Below are 19,491 nucleotides of genomic sequence, written 5' to 3' on the forward strand. Positions count from 1 at the left end.
CCAACTTTGAGGTAAAGACCCAAAGAGATAGGTACTTTGTCTGCTCCCTCTGCACTGATTCTCTGGCAAGGATAGCCATGGTGAGTGCTAGTGCACCCATTAAGAACTGCATTTTGTCTTCCATTGTCCTATAGGTATGGTGTCATGGACACAAGTCTCATTGGCTTTTAGAAATAGGTGTTTTAGGGGTCCATCACTCAGGTAGGAGTCTTAAAACTTGAGATCCTAAATGTACAGGTCAAATTCTTTGCTTCTTAGGAAGAAATTGGGATTTTGGTGTTCCCTCCTGAATATCTGGCCTTGTGCCAGGGTGAGATTTATGGCAAGATATATCTGTCTTTCTTACCTGTTTCAGTTTGGGTACTTTCTCATTCACTCAATGTGTAAGAAATCACTCAGCTTGTTTCTAGATTTCTCTCAGAGGAAACAGCACATGTGTAGCTATACAATTTGTGTGAACATAGGAAGAGGAAAATTCAGGAGTTTCCTATGTTGTCATCTTAGCCTGAAGTCTAGTTAGTCTGTTACAATTTGAATTATCTTAGTATATCTGCTTAGATGGTATCTAACTTTCTGTAATAATTTTATAGGGATTTGAACTTATAGTGGCACATATTTATGTTGTTGTTGTTCAGTTGCTCAGCCGTGTCCAACCCTCTATGACCCCATGGACTGCAGCACACCAGGCTTCCCTGTCCTTCACTATCTCCTGGAGTTTGCTCAAACTCATACCCAACCATCTCATCTTATCCTCTGTCACCCACTTCTCCTCATGCCCTCAATCTTTCCCAGCATCAGGGTCTTTCCCAATGAGTCAGCTCTTCACATCAGATGGCCAAAGTTATTGGAGCTTCAGCTTCAACATCAGTCCTTCTAATGAATATTCAGGATTGATTTCCTTTAGGGTTGACTGGTTTGATCTCCCTTCAGTCCAAGGGACTCTCAAGAGTCTTCTCCAACACCACAGTTCAAAAGCATCAATTCTTCAGCCCTTAGCCTTCTTCATGTTTCAACAGTCACATCCATACATGACTACTGGAAAAGCCATAGATTTTACTAAGCAGACTTTGGTGGTTGAATCCACACGTGTAACCCAAGAGACCCAGCAGTTTCTTTAAAAATGTTCCATACATTATTTCAGCTTAAGATGTACTAAAATATGCCATTTCCAAGTTAATTTTCCTGAGACACAGCTCACAATTATACAATTCCCTGAAACAAAATCTTTATGAGTTACTCATTGTCTACAAAATTAAGTTCAAATTTATGAAACTGGCATTCCATATGTATGTTCTCCTCCATTGTACAAGGACTCATCTTTGTTTCCTTAACTTCACTTCACCACACATACATATATACATAAGACATGCACCCATCCTTTCTTCATTCATCTTTTTGCCATAATCTCATCATGCCCAATCCCATCCATGAATTAAGATATATGACATACCTTGCCTGATCCTTTAAACACTTGAGTTTAACACTTCACTAGATTCTGTGATGTTTTGTGCATACCATTTTCATGGCATTTAGCATATCTCTTTTGTATTATGGTTGCTTGTACATACCTTAACAAAGTCACCTTCTCTTCATCTGGGTATCCTTTAATAGGCCTAGATTGGTATTTTGTATAGGATATCTGTTCAATAAATATTTGTAAAGCTAATGTGAGACCCAAACAAAATTAGTTGCTCACACATTTGAAAATGCCTATGTATTGTGAAAGTAATCAGCATGAAATTATTGATAGCTGAATATTGAGGCAAGTAGGGAAACCTCCAGAGAAGTGAATTTATGTATAATTGGTTGAACACATAGGACATAATGATTCAAAATGAAGCATTTGTACAAGGTAACAGCAAGCACTGGAATCTAGGATTGTGTGCTGGTATTGATTAAGATCACTAATGAAGAATAGCAAACAAAGGCCTAAATAGTTCTTTGTTGGATATCAATTAACTGCCAATCTGTCTGCTCTAATAGGCCACTATTAGAGGAAATAATCAAATTAGCTACACACATAAGAGACATTTATTGCCTACATATTACTTTTGCCCTAAAATCAGTCCAATTCAGCAAACGTGTTCATCAAAACTGCCCCCCAAAACAGCTTTTAAAATAATACAAGCGCTTGATCTAAGTTGCTTGAAATATAATTCTTTCTTACTATTATAATATCCTAAATATTTAAAATAGTAAGAAAATCTGTTTCTTTAAATAACTTTAGAATACTCCTATTTTTTTTAAACTTCTGAATTGCTTTCTGCATCTAGAAAGCTATCTAAATCCCTGCTGATTTATCCTTACACTTTCAGCAGGATTTCTTTGCTCCTGGGCACCAGACAGTCTTGTTAATAATGGCAAATCCTTTCAGTCCCTGAAGGGTACAGCTGGGGCTTTGATTGACAAGGTAATAAATGTGTTAATGAGACAGAGAGTCATAGTCAGAGATCAATAGTTGCCAATTAAAAAAAAAGTTGATGCTTAATTTTGTAGAATTTCCTTAAGCCAGTTATAAATCTTTTGCATCAAAATGGAGACTTTCCATTTATTAATTGATTATTTTTTTAAGTCTCTGGCAGACCTGTCATACATATTGCATTAAAGCATAACCATGCTTAGAATGGATATCATTCATATAATCATGCCTGAATTCTTTAACTTGCCATTCACAATCTGGTGGTCTTCAGACAGTGTGTTGTCTCAAAAGACTACAGTCAGAACAGACCTTTCATCTTCTTCAGCCAACAGTTGGGTGACCTAGGGCAAGTTTCTAAACTTCTCTGAGCCTCATATTCTACATCTGTCAAAAGACTTTATAAACAACATCCTTGCAAAACACTCATGAGGGCTAAATGATATGAAATATATAAAAACATAGAGTGCTTGGCATATAGAAGACATTTCAGAAATGATAAGCATTATTATTTCAAGCACATATAAAATTTTATCTCAGTTAAGACAGGTTTAGAACTCAAAGATTTGTTGTCTTTTTCCTTCATCTTAGACATTATGATATGTTGAATTAATAGGACCAAAATTAGATTCAAGAGGTATGAATGAATATCTTTCATTTATAAAAGTTTATTTATATTTGATATAAATAAAATATAAAAGGGTATATTTTATTTATAAAAGAATATCTTTTATTTTATTCAAGTGATGATCTGGTCCCATCACTTCAGGGCAAATAGATGGGGAAACAATGGAAACAGTGACAGATTTTATTTTGGGGGGCTCCAAAATTACTGCAGATGGTGACTTCAGCCAATTATTTAAGTTGTGATTGATGGAGTTAGTTTGTTGTGAAGTCAATACTAATTTATACAAAGGGATGGAAAATGAAATCAAAAACAGAGCAAACATCAAGTGAAAATAGAGGATCACAAAATAATTGTAGATATTCATTTCAGTGGCTCAGTAGTGTCTGACTCTTTGTGACCCCATGGACTGCAGCACGCCGGGCTTCCCTGTCTGTCACCAACTCCCAGAGCTTGCTCAAACTCATGTCCATCGAGTTGGTGATGCCATCCAAACATCTCACCCTCTGTTGTCCCTTCTCCTCCTGCCTTCAATCTTTCCTAGCATTAGGGTCTTTTCCAGTGAGTCAGTTCTTTGCATAAGGTGGCCAAAGTTGGAGCTTCAGCATCAGTCCTTCCAATAAATATTCAGGACTTATTTCCTGAATTAAAAGAAGCTTGCTCCTTGGAAGAAAAGCTATGACCAAACTAGACAGCATGTTAAAAAGCAGACATTACTTTGCCAACAAAGGTCCATTTAGTTAAAGCTATGGTTTTTCCAGTAGTTATGTATGGATGTGAGAGTTGGACTATAAAGAAAGCTGAGCACCGAAGAATTCATGCTTTTGAACTATGGTTTTGGAGAAGACTCTTGAGAGTCCCTTGGACTGCAAGGATATCAAACCAGTCAATCCTAAAGGAAATCAGTCCTCAATGTTCATTATGTGATCTTTTTGTTGGAACTTTTTGACCTATGGGGGGAAATGTTTTTATTTTTATCTCTCCAATTTAAAAGCACGGCTTTTACTTTGCTTTATTTTTTCCTTAAAAATATTACTCTGGGATAAATTATGTTTTTCAGTTTAAGAAAGGAACCAATGGAACTTAGAATCTGAGTTGCTCATATATCTTTGTGTGTTCCTTGTTTTTCTTTTCAGTTTTATTCTATATGATATGGCTTCATGAAGAAAATGTATCTCATCTGAAAAATGGCCAAAAGGACAGGGGAATTGTATTAGTTTATGCAGGCTGTCATAAAAAATATCACAGACTGGGTGACTTCAACAATAGAAATCTATATTCTCATGGTTCTAGATGCTACAGGTTCAAGATCACGATGCCAGCTATTCCAGTTCCTAGTGAGAGGTCTCTTCTTGGCTTGCAGACAGCTGCCTTTCTGCTGTGTCCTCACTTGGTAGAGGTGGGGTGGGGGCAGGAAGTAGGTCTCTGGTATCACTTTTCAAAAGGACTCTAATCCTATCATTTCAGAGACTTATCATTACGACCTTATTTAACCTTTGTCACTTCTTTACAGGATCTATCTCCAAACACAGTCATATTGGGGGTTGGAGCTTTATCACATAATTTGGGGAAGGGATACAATTTGGTCTATAGCAGAAATACTGAAAAATAGTGAAAGCCAAAAACTTAAATCTTTACAAACCTCACCAACATAAGGTAAGTTTGAACTATACAGTGTATGGTGGTTACACAAACTTCTATGACTCTCTCTATGCAGCATTGACTAATCACAATATAGTAGAAAATAACAAACCTAAAATTTGATCAAAAAAGTTTCACCCGAGTATATTTAACTGAATGTAAAATTTTGAAAGCATGAGTTTATGCAGCACCTACGATATCCTGTGGAAAATAGCCTGAAGAATCATGAAAATACAAATCTTTAATTAAAAGATAAATAACTTTGTAAAACTATTTTCTATAATACCTTTTTTCATATAGTCTTGATTTCTTGATGTGTACCTGGTGTCAGCAGAATTGGGTTTGGAATTATTTAATGTGACTGAAATGTAAATATAAAACTGAACTACTTAAATAATTTTTCCCAAGAGTAAGTAATTGCTTAAAAGTCTGAAAAGTATCCATTTTATAAATAAATGACCCTGAAACACAGAACAGATAAACTTAGAGAGTTAAAAGTATTTAAAGCATTTTTTTTTTTTTTTTACTGCCTTTACACATTCTTGGTGAAATGCTATGTAAAAATTTAGCTGCAAAATTCTCTAGAGTATTACATCACTAATTGCCTTCATGAACTATAAAATTTCCTATCTCCGTTATTTTTCCTGTTCAATATCCTATCACCACAGATGAGTCCAGGGTGTGCTTGTTTTACCAGCGACAGTTGGAAACTGTTGTATGTGGGGGATAGTGCTAAACTAGAAAAGGCCAATTCTCATAGTCAAATTTTCCTATTAGGACTTGAAAACTGATGGTCCTTGCATCATTAGTTAGGTCATAGTTCTCCAAACCATCGTTTATTATATATACCTGCTGATTTCTGAAAGGGTATAGCATAGACCCTACTTTAAGGATCATTCCTGAGATGACATGAGAGAATTCATTAGTGCTAGGGCATGGGACCTGCAGTTTAATCATCTCACCTGGCAGAGAGCAAGAAAGATTCATCTGTCTCTGTCTCCTTCCCATTCCTTCCTTCCAACTTCATGTCCTCAACATAATATAAAATATGAAACAAAGTGCAGAAATTGAATTTTTCCTACTTGCTTTGTATTTATTCGGTTATTACTTTATTCAATGAAGATTTATTGAGTGTTCACCAGCCTCACATGGTGTGCTATAAAGTCACGAAAAAAAATACCATTAATTTTGTCCTTAGGTAAATATTTATCAAACACCTACTAAGTGCCAGCAACTATTCTAGGCATCTGTGAATAAAGTAGAAAAAGGTTCCTTCCTTCCTGAAGTTTATATTCTAAGGGAGAAAAACAGTAAACAGTCAGTTTTTAAATTATATAGCATGTTAGAAGTTGACAGATGCCAATAATTATTACAACAGGATAAGAAAGTAGGAAGTTAGTTACATGAACATAGAGATCCCAGTCGGCCTCATTCAAAATGTAAAATCTGGTCAAAGACCCAAAGACAACAAGACTGGTAGCTAGGCAGATGTCTAGGGATAGATCATCCAAAATAGAGGGGAAAAGAGCAAAACCTTTAAGGCTGTCATATGCTCAGAAACAGCAAAGGGCCCCTGGGTTTGGAGCAGAGTGAGCAAAAGAAAGAATTTGGAAGTGAAGGGTCAGGTCACGTTAAGACTTTGTAAGCCACTGTAAAGTGTTGGCATTAACTCTCTTAAGTTGGAGAGGCATCTCGGTTCTAAAAAATGGAATGACATGTTCTGAGTTATTTTTTAAGTGTTGTTTTTCAGATGTATGTCTTATAAACAGAATGTAACTGTATTTTGTTTTTTAATTCAGTTTGATCATCAGTCTTTAGGTGAAAAGTTTATTCCATTCACATGGATTATAAATTTGGATTTATTGCTACCATCTTATTCTGTATTCTATACCCTAACTCTTATTCTATTTTTCTATTTGTTTTCATTCTTCCTTTTTTCCAGATTGATCTGATTTCACCACCATTTGATTTTTTTTCTCTATTTAAAGTGTATTATTATAATTTTATTCTTTTAGTTGTTTCTCCAGAAATTTTAGCTTGCTTATTTAACCTCATCCATTCTAAGCATATAATATCTTTATTTTCCTTCTAAGTAATTCAATGACTTTAGAATGCTTGACCCTGATAACTACATTCTTTCCTTGTTTATAAATAAATTATTGGGTAATATTTTATTTCTGTCTTGAGATCTTTACCATCACAAACCGTTGTTTAGATTTTCCCATGTATTTGCCATTGTTTTGTCTACTAAATATTCTTGAATTTCATATCTTTCCCCAATGATCATTTTTCCTCTTGAAGATCTTTTAAACATCTTTTTAGTTAAAATGCATTGCTAGCAAAATCTCCATTTTTGTTTGCCTGAAAAAGTTAATTTCACTCTTGGTTTACAAAAATAAGAGTTTGCTCAGTACAGAATCCTAGATTAACAGATATATCCCTGCCTATTTGGATTATACCTTTCTACTATCATCTGACTTCCATTGCTATTATTGATGACTCAGCTGTCATTTAAGTTGTCATTCTATTGTATATAATGAAATTATTTTGCCCTGGATGCTTTTAAGAAATGACTATTGTTCATGAGTTACATTCAAAAATTCCCTAATGAAATCAATGCATTGCTGCAATAACACTGCATGCCAAGATTCTAATCATACATTGTTGGATACTATTTCCAAATAATGTATGTCGGACTTTTGCTTCATACTCAGATTTGCACTTGTTTTACTCTTTGCGTGGAGTTATCTGCAATGCCCTTGACTGGCTTTTTCTTGTCAGTCAGAATTCAACATAAGTGTAGTTTTCACTACTAGATCTTCCTTTTCCAAGCAATCTAAAAAGAAACCCCCTTCACCCTCTATAACTCTACCCTGCTTACATTTTTTTCATAACACTAACTAAAATTATCCTACTGATATGCTTGCTAAAGTTTGTTTCTATACACTTTCACACCTTCTTCTCAAAGTTCAGGAAGTTCCCAGTGGATTCTCTTTATTCCTCACAGAAAAGAGCAAGCGTGTCCAAATTTCCTTTTGCCCTGGCATTTCGGACAAAGTCTTTTAAGTCATATGATTACCGAATTTTATCACTTATTTTGACTCAGAGTGTGAAGAGAATGCTTGGAAGTTCATTTCACCAAGCTGCCTGGGTCATGGCTCCCTATTTTGCCACAGTTATATTAAAAAATAAAATATCATTAATGAGGCATATCTATACATATTAACTTAGAACACTGCCCATTTCACATGTTAATTAAATAAAACAAGCATAATAATTTTAAAAGGATGATACTGTTTTTCATTAAAAATAAATATTGTCATATTCAGATGTATATTTTCATTCACATTTATATAAAGGAGCTTGAATATACCATTATAGTGGTGGAGAGGAGAAATTCCAGTTTATTGTAATTTCCCCCCAAAAGTTTTAGGCATATAAGGTAATTTCACTACCTCTTTTGTTTTAGTGAATTTAGAAAATAGTAAAAGACAGGGGAAAAAAAGTGAGAAATTCACCAAGGATTCCATTAACCAAACTCTGATTCATTAGTTTAAAAATAAATAAATATAAAATTTGTTACTGAAAAAAAATCTCTGCTTTCTTTCTTACTCTAGATTTAGTTTATGATACTGAATTTCCAATTTTTATTAAACATTTCCCAAATTCTATTCATGTCTCTATAATACAATCTCCTATCTGCAATTCATGTTTGTTATAAATGTTTTGCCACGTCATTAACTGACAAGTACCAGAAACAACGAAAGCTCTATTCACACATTCAGTTGAAAGAGTTGGTATAACTTTTCTTCAGGATCCTCAAGCTATCATATCTAGATAAATGAGTAAGCACTGTTCTAGTCTTCCGTCAGTTTGATACCAAAACAATGAAATGTATAGCACAAAAAGAGCTTAACTCTGCACATTTGATCTCAACAAGGCCATAAAGAAAGAGTGCCCATAAAAGGAGGTCTATATAACTGAATTTCATGGAGGAACAAGAATATATTCTTTTTTATGGGAAATTCTTATACCTTGGAGTCCAATTGCAAGGGACTGCATTTCAACTCTTATTACTGGGGAAAAAATAAAAGATGGATTACTCTCTGATCTAACAAAACTCAAATGGCTAGCAGATTGAGCTCTGATACCTTTGCTCCATTTTCTGAAATATTTGCAATGCAAATAACTGTTCAAGATTCCTTTGGCTACACTAACATTTATGTGTGTCATGCCAAATAAAATAGCTATTTATGTGTTTAAAGGAGAGCATTGCTTGTTCTGTATGTACACACCTGGGCTCGCTTCCCTTGAGAAGATGCCTCAACAGCGATAGCATAACAAGACAATAACAGCAGAATAATAGAGATTTATAGTGATTGCCCAGAAGTCAACAGGGGGTGGTTCACACAGTGAGCCTAACCATAACAAGTGTCAGTTTTTTCAAGCAGAAAACAAAAGCAGAGTCGTTTGATGCAATCTACCGTTTCAGCTACAAAAGGCACACTGAATCTGCAGGCTAATCATAGCACACTCTTGTTCCCAGAATGAAAAAGAAGAGAGGAAAATCACAAAATATTAAACTGTAAACCCTCCAACCAAAACTGGATGTAAGATTTTAATTTTTTTCTGATAATATCACAGGCTTTCATTGCTAGAGATTCAAACTAGGTCACAGACATGTTTTGCTTGAACTACACAGTCAGTAACAAGGAAATCAAGGCATTTCCACATATAAAAGTCTTTGAATTATCAGAGGATTTAACAAATTCAGAATGGCATTCCTGCACAGTAACAATCAGACCAGCTGAGAGACAGCTGCCCCTTTCGTGAGCCATTTCTTTTCCAGTTGAGCACATGCCCCACCCCCACTCCCCCCACCCCCACCTTGTCTTTCATTTCTACTCCTTTACTAACTTATAAAGTCATTACTTGTCTGGTACCTCTTGGCATTTGAGTTTGCATTCTCCAATACAAATAAATCCTTCTCTATTATTGCTCCAGAGTTAGATTTTATCATCAAGGACCTTACATCCCAGGAGAAGCTCTAAGATAGATATTACATTCTAAGACAGATATTATGGTGTAAAAGAATTTGAAATGCACAGAGTTGTGGCCTATAAGTTCTAAAAGGGCGTACCTATGAAAATAAGAAGTACATTTTCAGGGTTATTCCAAAGAAAGGGGATAAATGAGGTTCAGTCTTCATAAGGAGAATTTAGAAGAGCATGAATAGTGGTGTAATGGAAGAATCCACAGTCCCATGATACCTCTGACTCTGCTTTAGGCAGATTGGCTTCCTTATCTGTGTTAGTTTCCTCATCCCTAAGGTGAAGAAATTGTGTCCAATGATAAGAAGGGCCCCTTCCAACTCCTGGTTTCTGTATGACTGCCAAACTAAGAGAAGGATTCTCTTTCAATCCTTTCTGGCTCCAGAGAATAGGGTAGGAGGGAGCATGTTTATTCTATTTTCTAATAGTTGGTAGTTTTTATAAAGGGAAAACTATATCTGATTAGTGTTTTCCAATAAAATGAAGTAATTTCTCCTTTGTTTTACTCATCTTGAATCCTCTAGTATAAGACAATATGCAATAAGACATGTTAAAGATCTGAAAGACTGCTCCAAAATGTCTAGATTTCTGAGAATATCCTGATGATTACAGATATTCCAACTATGATTTTCAAAAGCTATGGTGATAGCCACATTTTCATCTAGGGTTTCTGACAGGCACTTCATATGATTATCTTATTTAATTCAGATCTCTATTTTACTAACACGGAAGCCATTCATTCCTAAGAATTCCAATATGTTCTGTCTCAAATGACATTTTCAGTGCCACGCTATGGAAGTTAAATCACTGAGGTTCGGAAATAGGAACACATTAATCCAGAACAGGACAAGAAGACTTCCTACTGCACAGAGTAACTAACCATGAAATCTTAGTGAAGAGTTATGGATTTAAGAGTTCACATCTGTCCATTCCATCTCCACTTTATTTCTTACATACTCCAGATGCTTCTCTTTCTGTCAATATATAATTCTTTTTACTTGCATAGACACATACCCTCACACACACACATACAATACTTATAAATTCTAATGGTTAAAATGTGTTTAAAAAGTAAACTTAGTTTTCATATCACCAGCCATCTCTCTACATATATTAATATTTAACTGATACTTCATTATAAAATTATTGAGAATGTAAAAAAAATCAGTTCCCAGGGAAATAATCATTTTAATGAACCTAATGTTTCTGAAGAAATCACTTAAAAATGTGAAGCCTCACCAACAGTGTAAGAGGGTTCCCTTTTCTCCACACCCTCTCCAGCATTTATTGCTTGTAGACTTTTGGATAGCAGCCATCCTGACTGGCGTGTAATGGTACCTCATTGTGGTTTTGATTTGCATTTCTCTAATAATGAGTGATGTTGAGCATCTTTTCATGTGTTTGTTAGCCATCTGTATGTCTTCTTTGGAGAAATGTCTGTTTAGTTCTTTGGCCCATTTTTTGATTGGGTCATTTATTTTTCTGGAATTGAGCTGCAGGAGTTGCTTGTATATTTTCTGAAATGTTTTGAAGTAATTAGCCTCCAACTAAAAAAAAAAAAAAAAAAAAACAGAAAAAAAAAAAATGTGAAGCCTCATTTTCATCAGCTATAGCAAGGATTGGCAAACTATTTTCTGTAAAGAGCCAGACAGTAAATATTTGGCCCTTACGTACTATCTGGTCTCTATTGCAAATACTCAATTCTTCCATTGCAGCATAAAATTAGCCTGAAATTTAAAAAAATGAGTGAATGTAGCTATGTTCCCAAAATACTTTATTTATGCAAATTTTAATTTCATATAATTTTAACATGTCATGAAATATTGATCTTAAAGGCTATATATGACAAACCTACAGCAAACATCATATCAATTGTGAAAAGCTAAAAGAATTTTCTCCAAGATCAGGAACAAGATAAGGATGTCCACTCTCATCATGTTTATTCAACATAGTTTTGGAAGTCCTAGCCATGACAATCAGAGAAGAAAAAGAAATAAAAGGAATTCAAATTAGTAAAGAAGTTAAACTATCACTCTTTGCAGATAACATAACCTTTCCTTCTCCAGGGGATCTTCCCAACCCAGGGATTGAAACCAGTTCTCTGACACTGCAGGCAGATTCTTTACCAGATGAGCCACAAGGGAAACCCAATACTATGCATAGAAAATCCTAAAGATGTAGCAAGATAAGTGTAAGACAACACAAACAGAGGGAAAGATATACCATGTTCTTAGACCAGAAGAAACAATATTGTCAAAATGACTAAATTACCTAAGGTAATCTACAAATTCAATGCAATCATTATCAAATTACCAAAGGTATTTTTCAAAAACTAGAATAAAAAAGTCTTAACATTTGTATGAAAGTGAAAATTTCTCAGTCATGTCCAACTCACTGCAACCCCATGGGCTGTAGTCTATGGAATTCTCCAGACCAGAATTCTGGAGTAGGTAGCCATTCCCTTCTCCAGGGGATCTTCCCAACCCGGGATTGAACCCAGGTCTCCCGCACTACAGACGGATTCCTTACCAACTGAGCCATGGAGACACATAAAACCCAAAATAGACAAAGCAATCTGGAGAAAGAAAAACAGAGCTGGAGGAACCAGGTTCCTTGACTTCAGACTATACTGCAAAGTTACAGTCATCAAAATAGTGTGGTACTGGCACCAAAACAGAAATACAGATCAATACAACAGGATAGAAAGCACAGAAATAAACATATGCACCAATGATCAATCAATCTATAACAAAGGAGTCAAAACTATACAAGAGAGGAAAAAACATCTCTTCAATAAATGGTGCTGAGAAAGCTGGACAGCTACATGTAAAAAAATGAAATTAGAACATTCTTTAACACCATTCACAAAAATAAACTCAAAATGAATTAAAGACCTAAATATAAAACTTAAAGGAAAACACAGGCAAACTCTCTCTGACATAAATCCCAGAAGCCATCTCCTAAAAAGTAATGAACACTGGGAAGACCCAGAGGGATGGGGTGGGAAGGGAGGTGGGAGGGGAGATCGGGATGGGGAATACATGTAAATCCATGACTGATTCATGTCAATGTATGGCAAAAACCACTACAATATTGTAAAGTAATTAGTCTCCAACTAATAAAAATAAATGGAAAAAAATAATGAAAATAAAAACAAACAAATGGACCCTAACTAAATTTGAAAGACTTTGTACAGCAAAGGAAACCATGAACAAAATGAAAATGCAACCCCATATTTGCAAATGATGCAACCAACACGGGATTAGTCTCTAAAATTTACAAACAGCTCATGCAGTTTGGTATTGAAAAATGAAAAACCCAATCAAAAAATGAGCAGAAGGCCTAAATAGGCATTTCTCCAAAGAAGACACGCAGATGGCCCAGAGGCATGAAAAGATGTTCAACAACACTCATTATGACAGAAATGCAAATAAAAACTACAATGAGATTTTACCTCACACCAGTCAAAATGTCCATCATCAAAAAATTTACAAACAATAAATGCTGTAGAGGGTGTGGAGAAAAGAGAACCCTTCTACACTGTTGGTGAGAATGTAAATTGGTATAGTCACCATGGAGAACATTATGGAGATTACTTTAAAAACTAAAAATAGAGCTACCATATGATCCAGAAACTCCATTCCCGGGCATATATCTGGAGAAAATCATAATCTGAAAGGATACATGTACCCCAAATGCTCACTGAAGCACTGTTTACAACAGCCAAGACATGCAAGAAACCTAAATGTCCATCGATGCAATGAACAGATACAGAAGGTGTGGTACATATATACAATGGAATATGACTCAGACACAAAAAAGAATACAACAATGCCACTTATAGCAACATGGATTGACACGAAGATTACCATACTATGTGAAGTCAGACAGAGAAAGATAAATATTGTATGATATCACTTACATGCAGAATCTTTTAAAAAAATGATATAAATGAACTTACTTACAAAAGAAAAAGAGACTCACAAACTTAGAGGATGCACTTATGGTGCCAATGGGAAGGAATAGATTGGGAGTGTAGGGTTGACATGTAAAGCGAAGTGAAGTTGCTCAGTCATGTCCGACTCTTTGCGACCCCACGGACTGTAGACTACGAGGTTCCTCCATCCAGGGGATTCTCCAGGCAAGAGTACTGGAGTGGGTTGCTGTTTCCTTTTCCAGAGGGTTGACATGTACACACTGCTAATTTTTTTTTAAATACATAACCAGCAAGGAATTGTTGCAGAGCACAAGGAGCTCTGTCCAATATTCTGTAGTAACTAAATGGGAAGAAAATTGAAAAAGAATAGATACATGTATATGTATAACTGAATCACTTTGCTATACACCTGAAACTAATATAGCATTGTTAATCAATCATACTTCTATATAAGATAAAAATATTAAAATATTTAATTTAAAATATAAATTAAAAATATTAACTTATGCAAACTACTTTATGTAGTATCTATAATATACCTTCAAGAAATATTTATAATAAAAATTACTACTGATAGCTAAGATTGTTTCTCTTATTTTATCCATGCCCCTTTTAAAAAACTTAATTATAGGTAAGCATTAGGTTAGGATTTCTAATTTTAATAGGATTAGAAAAATAAAATCCAAGATGTTTCATTATTGCTTATTATAATAAAAATTTTGTTAGACAGTGGGTATATTTTTTAGTTTCAGTTTAGACAATCAATCATCAATTTTTACATTGGGTCTGTGCAATTTACTTCCTAAATATCTTCAGTATTAGTAGTAGAACTTGCCTAAGTCACCATGGATTGTCACAGGAAAGAGAAAGAGAACCTCAGTTTCACAGATAGTTTAAATTCCAAAAGATGTATAATAATCCATGGCTATCCAAGTATCATATTTAAAAGGAGGGTTACAGTAAGCCAAATGCCATTACATTCTATCAATAATACACATATATTGTGCTCAGCAATTCAGTCTATTGAAGAATATCTGAGACATCCTTGTGTTAAACCAGAGAGAGCTGAGACACAGTGTTAATGTTCACTTTCTAAGCATCATCAGCAGTGATTTGTAGTAGTTTCTCAGTAAAGAACCATTACTAGCAAGTCAACCTCACAGTCTAAAATGAAGAAAGTTCTTTGTTCATACACTTGTAAAAATACACACAATTCTGTTGTTGCTGTCAAATTTGTAGATGACCCAAAGCTGGTGGTAAGAGGTAATATATTAGATGGCATAATCAAGATAACAAAATTTATATGCTGTCATTTGCAAATGAATAGAACATAAAAATTTTTTAAAAGATGCAGCTTCCATGGGAGAGAAGATTGCTCTGCTATGCTCAAACCTTTCCTGGGAGTGGCATTCAACACTTGACAAGGGGTTCTATAAATCTAGAGACAATAGACTATAATCAGATGTGCATAGAGCAAAGCAGTTTTTATGATAAAAGGACTTATAGTCATAACACAGGAAGGATAGGTAAGAGAAATGAGAATGGTTATTTTTAAAAAAATAAGAGAGAGAGACCTAGATGGGATAGGGTAACTGTCTTCAAATGGTTGGAGAACTCTCATAGGCAATAGTTCTCTTTAATCTAAATATACAAAGAGAGAGGATAAGTCCAGTCCAGAGACTGGATGCTACAAGGAGACTGATTTCTATCAGTTTAAGAAAAAGTATGGAACAGAGTCATTGAAAGATGGAATGGACTACCTGTGGAGATGGAGGCTGCCTTTCTGTAAGCCTGCAGCTTGGAATGGATGGCCACTTGGTGGGAACATTGTAAAGAATTCCACTTTTCAAATACCACACTGATGATATGGCCAAAACACTTACAAAGACAGTTTATGTTTCCATTTCTAAAAAGATTTTGAGATGGCTCAATGCCCACACTGATGGCTTAGGAACAACTTACATTCCTTAGATAATTTTCCAATCAAGGGACAGGATTATTATTGGATCTAAGAAAATTAAAGACAATATTTTATCAACCTGCAAAGAAACGGAGATGACAGAATTCTACCATAATCAAAATGTTTAGTGATAACAGCCCAATAAAACATAACACAAAATTTTAAACTAGAGTCTTCTTTTTCAAAGTGTATCCTCCAAATTTAAGAATTAATATGTTTTCCTTCTATAAAACAAACTTGCTTCAAATTATTTTAACTACTTTTTGTTTCCTTGGAAGTGTAGTATAGAATTGGCTAGTGACAGCTGTTTCCAACTGAATGATTAGGGAAGTTCTTTGCTGTGGTAGTTTCCTGACTTATGTACCTTTTATCTCTGTGATTTGTCTTCTACAATCAACTATAAATATGTAAGGAAAGACACAACTTTAAGAGGACTAAGCTGGGGGGCAACTGTTGAGTGGTATGCAATCCACAGTTCAGCCACCAAGAGCACCTTCAAACAGCCATAATTCTTGAAGTATTAATGTGGAGAATAAATGTAGAATTGAAATCTCTACAGAGGGAAAAGCAAATCATCCCTGGGGAGAAAAGATGCTAACCTTCTGCAAACTTTCAACAACTGATTCACATTTCTCCACTGAGTATCAAATGGGTCATGTTTGTACTCATTGTGTGTGTGTTAATCACTCAGTCATGTCCAGCTCTTTGCAATCCCATGCACTGTAGCCCAACAGGTTCCTCTGTCCATGGAATTCTCCAGGCAAGAATACTGAAGTGGGTAGCCATTCCCTTCTTCAGGGGATCTGCCCAACCCAGGGAACAAATTCAGGTCTCCTGCTTTGTAGGCAGATTCTCTACCATCTGAGCCACCAGGAAAGCCCTTGTACTAACTGATTGATAAGGAAAAAACTTTTGGCAGGACTATTAATTTAAAAGTGTGAGGAAAGAGAAGAACAATATCATGCATGTCTCAGATTTCCATAAATTTGGACACCATTAAGTATAATATGGACTTCCCTGGTAGCTCAGCTGGTATAGAATCTGCCTGCAATGCAGACCTGAGTTCGATCCCTGCGTTGGGAATAGTCCCTGGAGAAGGGCATGGCAACCCACTCCAGTATTCTTGCCTGGAGAATATCTTGATTTTTAAGTTCTGTTGCAAAAGTTCTAGAGCACCTACCATAGTTTAGCCTCAGGCCAAACTACAGGGAGGGAGCAAAGCCCCACCCAACAGCAGAAGATTGGATTAAAGATTTACTGAGCATGGCCCCTGCCAACCAGAGCAAGACTCAGTTTTCCCCATAGCTAGTCCCTCCCATCAGGAAGCTTCCACAAGTCTCTTATCCTCATCCATCAGAGGGCAGAAAGAATGAAAGCCATAATCACAGAAAACTAAACAGACTGATCACATGGACCACAGCCTTGTCTAATTCAATAAAACTATCAGCCATGCCATGTAGGACCACCCAAGATGGATGGGTCATGGTGGAGAGTTCTGACAAAATGTGGTCCCCTGGAGAAGGGAATGGCAAACCACTTCAGCATTCATGCCTTAAGAATCCCATGAACAGTAGGAAAAGGCAAAAAGATATGACATTGAAAGATGAACTCCCCAGGTTGGTAGGCACCCAATATGCTACTGGAGAAGAGCAGAGAAATGGGTGCAGAAGGAATGAAGAGCCTGAGCCAAAGAGGCAGCAATGCCCAGTTGTGGATATGTCTGGTGGTGGAAGAAAAGTAGAATGCTATAAAAATCAACACTGCATAGGAATCTGTAATGTTAGGTCCATGATTCAAGGTAAATTTAAAGTGGTCGAGAGATGGCAACACTGAACATCGATATTTTAGTAATCAGTGAACTAAATGGACTTGAATGAGCAATTTTAATTCAGATGAACATTATATCTACTACTGTGGGCAAGAATCTCTTAGAAGAAATGGAGTAGCACTCATAGTCAACTGAAGAGTCCAAAATGCAGTACTTGGGTACAATCTCAAAAATGACAGAACAATTTCTGTTAATTTCCAAAGCTAACCATTCAATATCACAGTAATTCGATTCTACACCCCAACCACAAAAGCCAAAGAAGAGGAAGTTGAACAGTTCTCTGAAGCCCTACAAGACTTTCTAGAACTAACACCAAAAAAAAAAAAAAAAATGTTCTTTTCATCATAGGGGACTGGAATGCAAAAATAGGAAGTCAAGAGATACCTGGAGTAACAGGCAAGTTTGGCCTTGGAGTACAAAATGAACCAGGGCAAAGGCTAACAGAGTTTTGCCAAGAGAACGCACTGGTCATAGCAAACACCCTCTTCCAACAACACAAGAGAAAACTCTACACATGGACATGACCAGGTGGTCAACACTGAAATCAGATTGATTATATTCTTTGCAGGTGAAGACAGAGAAGCTCTAAACAGTCAGCAACAACAAAACCAGGAGCTTACTATGGCTCAGATCATGAACTCCTTATTGCCAAATTCAGACTTATATTGAAGAAAGTAAGGAAAACCACTAGACCATTCAGGTATAACCTAAATCAAACCTCTTATGATTATACAGTGGAACTGGCAAATATACTCAAAGGATTAGATCTGGTAGAAAGAGTGTCTGAAGAATTATGGATGGAGATTTGTGACACTGTACAAGAGCCAGTGATAAAAACCATCCCCAAGAAAAGAAATGCAAAAAAACAAAATAGTTTTCTGAGTAGGTGTTACAAATAGCTGAGAAAAGAAAAAAAGTGAAAGGCAATGGAGAAAAATAAAGATATACCCATCTGAACGCAGAGTTCCTAAGAATAGCAAGGAGAGATAAGAAAGCCTTCCTCAGTGATCAATGCAAAGAAATAGAGGAAAACAATAGAATGGGAAACACTAGATATATCTTCAAGAAAATTAGAGATACCAAGGGACCATTTCATGCAAATATGGGCACCATAAAGGACAGAAATGGTATGGACCTAACAGAAGCAAAAGATATTAAGAAAAGGTGGCAAGAATACACAGAACTATACAAAAGATCTTCATGACCCAGATGATCCTGATGGTGTGATCACTCACCTAGAGCCAGACATTCTGGAATGTGAAGTCAAGTGGGCCTTAGGAAGCATCAATACAAGCAAAGCTAGTGGAGGTGATGGAATTCCAGTTGAGCTATTTCAAATCCTAAAAGATGATGCTGTGAAAGTGCTGCACTCAATATGCCAGCAAATTTGGAAGACTCACCAGTGGCCACAGGACTGGAGAAAGTCAGTTTTCATTCTAAATCCCAAAGAAATGCAATGTCAAAGAATGTTGAAACTGCACCACAATTGCAATCATTTCACATTCTAGCAAAGTAATGCTCAAAATTCTCCAAGGTAGTCTTCAATAGTATGTGAACTGAGAACTTCCAGATGAAAAGGCAGAGGAACCAGAGATCAAATTGCTAACATCTGTTGGATCATAAAAAAGCAACAGAATTCCAGGAAATCATCTACTTCTGTTTCATTGACTATGATAAAGCCTTTGACTGTATGGATCACAACAAACTGGAAACTTCTTAAAGAGATAGGAATACCAGACCACTTTAACCTGCCTCCTGAGAAACCTACATGCAAGTTAAGAAGTAATAGTTAGAATCGCACATGGAACCACAGACTGGTTTAAAGTGGGAAAGAAGTATGTAAAGGCTGTATATTTCACCCTGATTATTTAACTTCTATGCAGAGTACATCATGCAAAATGCTGGGCTAGATGAAGCACAAGCTGGAATCAAGATTGCTGGTAGAGATATCAGTAACCTCAGATATTCAGATGACACCACCTTTATGGCAGAAAGTGAAGAAGAACTAAAGAGCCTCTTGATGAAAGTGAAAG

The sequence above is a fragment of the Cervus canadensis genome, chromosome 26 (genome assembly GCF_019320065.1).
Source record: "Cervus canadensis isolate Bull #8, Minnesota chromosome 26, ASM1932006v1, whole genome shotgun sequence".
NCBI lineage: Eukaryota > Metazoa > Chordata > Mammalia > Artiodactyla > Cervidae > Cervus > Cervus canadensis.